Source organism: Tenrec ecaudatus, chromosome 12 (assembly GCF_050624435.1).
Source record: "Tenrec ecaudatus isolate mTenEca1 chromosome 12, mTenEca1.hap1, whole genome shotgun sequence".
Lineage (NCBI taxonomy): Eukaryota > Metazoa > Chordata > Mammalia > Afrosoricida > Tenrecidae > Tenrec > Tenrec ecaudatus.
In genome coordinates this window covers 70,873,741-70,877,689 of record NC_134541.1, presented here as the reverse complement: position 1 = coordinate 70,877,689, position 3,949 = coordinate 70,873,741, and positions in this window count along the sequence as shown.

Sequence of the window (3,949 nt, the reverse complement as noted above, 5' to 3'; positions counted from 1 at the left end):
TCTCTCCTAAAACATTCAACCCAAAAATCAGCTTTTCTCTCAACACTATTTAATTTTGAAAAGGTTCCCATACAAACCACTGTTTTAAAAGATTGGGGCTACTGGGGGGGTGGAGGGGGCGCCTGGTTAGGGTTTGTTTGGTTGTGTTTAGATTTTTCCTTCTCTCCTTTCATGATTGATCCTCTGAGAGGTGGAATGCGGCTGGGAATATCCCCCCTCCTGCTTTTCCTCGGCAGCAGAAAGAACAGTCATGAGACTGACAACTACTTGGAGGATGTTTGACGGATCATCAGGTGTGTGCCTGATGTGCGTGCCACCGCAGGAATGTATGCACCGTGGCCTGCCCTTCTTATGGGCAGAGTAGTCTGAAGGCGGGTTATGTTCAAACCCTCATTAACGAAGGGGCTAAACCTTAAAAAGACAGTCACACACACCCTGCGAGAAAAAGATTATAAAAATCTTGAACGTTGTTATTTATATTTTCTGAAAATGTAAAGAAAGATCTGTGTGTGCTAATCGCTCATTTGATTCTGTTTTGTGGTGGGCGTAGACAATGACATTTGAACTTTGTATTTTTTGTGAAAACCTTAATGAAAATGAAGAATTCCAAGGAGAAAAATAAAAAAGAAAGGTAGAATTGGGATCATGATAGTTGGGGGAGGAAGTATTAAAGAACTAGAGGAAAGTTATAAGTTTCATCGGTGGTAAACTGCACCCTGACTGGCTCATCTCTTCCTTGTGACCCTTCTGTAAGGGAATGTCCAATTATCTACAGATGGATTTTATGTCTCCACTCAACCTTCCCCCTCATTCACATTGATATGAATTTTTGTACTGGGTCTTTGATGCCTGATACCTAATCCCATTGACACCTCGTGATCACACAGGCTGGTGTGCTTCTTCCATGTGGGCTTTGTTGCTTCTCAGCTAAATGGTCGCTTGTTTATCTTCAAACCTTTAAGACCCCAGACACTATATCTTTTGACAGCTGGGCACCATCAGTTTTCTTCACCACATTTGCTTATGCACCCATTTTGTCTTCAGCAGCCATCACAGAATGGTGAGTTATTAGAACAAAGTGTTCTTGCATTGAGTACTTGAGTAGAGACCCAATGTCCATCTGTTACCTTAACATATAAATATGTATACACAGATCTATTTCCCTATCATTATATAAAAATGTATGTTCATGCCTATATTTAGACCTCTATAAATGTCCTTTGCCTCCTAGTTCTTTCCTCTATTTCCTTTTACTTTCCTCTTGTCCCACTATCATGTTCAGCATTCATTTGGGTTTCAGTAATTCCTCTCTGCTACATTGCCCTCGATAAAGCCTCAGCAGGCCTCCTACACCCTTCTTGCCATTGATTTTAGATCACTTATTGCTCCCTTGTCCCTGGGTTGGTTGACACGCTGTTCCTTTCCCCTGTCCTCCCCTTTCCCCCTCAGAACCGTCGGTCCCGTTGTTTTCTCCTCTGGATTGTTTATCCCACCTATCTTATCTAGATACACATGCAGAGACCATAATAAACACAAAAACAAGACAGAACAAAACTAAACAATAAAAGAAAAGGAAACAAAATAACAACAACAAACCAAGGACAAAAAAGAAAAACCTATAAATGGTTCTAGGTCTGTTTGTTGAGCTTTAGGATTGTTTTCCAGTTAAGTCTGATGAGGTGTTGTCTCTGGCACCAAAGACTATTTTTTATATTACCGGGAGACTTCATTGCTTTGCTTCCCTTGCTGCTCTGTTGTACATCCTTAGCCATCACTTTCTTTTTTTAAAACTGAAACAACTTTAAAATTAGTCAGAAAGGAGACCAAATGATAAGATATTACATTTTAACATAACTACATCTGTCATAATCACTTTATAATGCTCTCTATCTCATAACATGGTTATTCACATTCCTCAACTACAGTCAGCGGGGATTCACTGGAAGTTGAAACCATGTGTGGTCCCGGCAAATGGATTGGGGCTTCTACTGTCATCCATAGCCTTCTGTACACTGAGTGTTCAGTATTTAGCCTCTGATGTCCTTCTTCCCTTTGTATTTGAATTTCATTGTTTATAATACTTGGATCACACAGGCTGGTGGGCTTCTCCGATGTGGACCTAGTTGGTGCCTCACTTAGATGGCTGCCTGTTTAAAGACAAGCCTTTAAGACCTCAGACACTGCTTTCTGATAGGCTGGCACCATCTGCTTTCTTCACCATACTTTACTATAGCCCATATCTTCAGCGATCTCTCCATGAGTGCAAGCAACAAACAGAAACTATGTCATAAAAACTAATTGTATTGAGATTAGGGCTAGAATGAAGTGCAAGACCCAAATCCTTTCACACATCTATGATTTATGTCAGGAGATCAAATGATACATTGCACTGCATAAATCTGCTGAACAAGACCTCTTTAAAATGTTGAAAAGCTAGGATGTTACTTTGAGGACTACAGTGTGCAAAACTATGGTGTTTTAATTGCCTCATGTGTTCATATGTGTGTGAAAGCTGGACAATGAATAAGGAAGACCAAAGAAAAATTGATGCATAAGAATTATGGTGCTATTGAAGAATATAGAAAGCCATGAACTGTCAAAGGAACCAACCAATCTGTGCTGGAAGCAGTAGAGTTCATTAGAGGCCAGGATGGCAAGACTTCATCTCCCATACTTTAGACATGTTGTCAGAAAGGGTAGTTCCTGGAGAATGACATCATGCTTGCTAAAGTAGAGGGGAGGGAAAAAGAGCAAGACCCTGGACAAGATGGAATGACATAGTGGCTGTGAACATAAGACCAATTGTGAAGCTGACGCAGGACTGGGGAGTGTCTTGTTCTGTTTTACATAGGGTTGCGATGAGTCAGAAGAGAATGGATGGCACCTAACCACAACAGCAACCTTGGGGATGTAGGGAGAGTCAGTTCTTCTGAGCTTCTTGGGTCAATATTATTAAAGATACACTGAGCCTAGAGGTATATTGTGACCACGTCCTCTGTAACCTGGTGAATCTCTTCTTCCCCCTTAGATCCCAGCAGCAATACTTCTTGTTTCATTTTTAGAAATAATGCTAATGAAGCTCCTCCTCCCTCCCCCGCCTTCCCTCCCCTCCCCTGTCTTCTCCACTCCTCTCATTCCCCCTCCTCAGCTATTTTCTCTGGGCTGCCAATCCCACTTCAAAATCACTTTATATCAGGAAGGAAATTTGCATTTGTGTTGGGACAGAAAGTGACACTGCTCCACTCTCACTGTCATTCTGCTCTTAATTAATATTTAACCTCAGAGAGATTGTGTAGCAGACAAAAGTGGCTGATGGGAGAACAAAGCCCTGGCGGATTCTCTTTTTCAGTACTGTCACCCTCTGAGTTGAAATGGCCTCCATGGCAGTGAGTTGGGTTTTTTATTCCCCCACATCCAGATTTGCTCCCTGCATTTTCTGTCCCTGCCAGACTCAGCAGGCCCAATGAAAAATGGGGGAGAAGTAGCAGGAACACCTCTCAAGATCCTCATAGATTCCATTCGCTTAGACTTCTTGGTTAGGAATTCCTACTGCAACAAAATGAGCGCTTCTGGAGCTCAGAACAGGGTTTCCAGTGCCCAGCGCTAGACCCAGACCCGGCCTACCAAGAGGAGAGAAGAGAAAGGAGAGGGAGAAAGGGAAGCAATGCAAATGTGCTTCTCAACAGATTATATTTAATGCACTATTTTTAGTTGCCTTCAATCCCTTGGGGCTGTCAGGGCGGTTGCAGCCCCACTCCCTGAGGAGAGGAAATGACAGGCATTATTACCCAGCCCAGGAATACTGGTGCAGTGTGTGGGGACTTGGGGGAGGTACCACCTTGCCAGCTCCAAAATTTGGTAATTTAACTTTCAACAGGAAATTGAGGACACTTAGAATGATCAGGCTAAGGAAGGAGCACAGGGCTTCTCCCACCCCATAAATAACCAG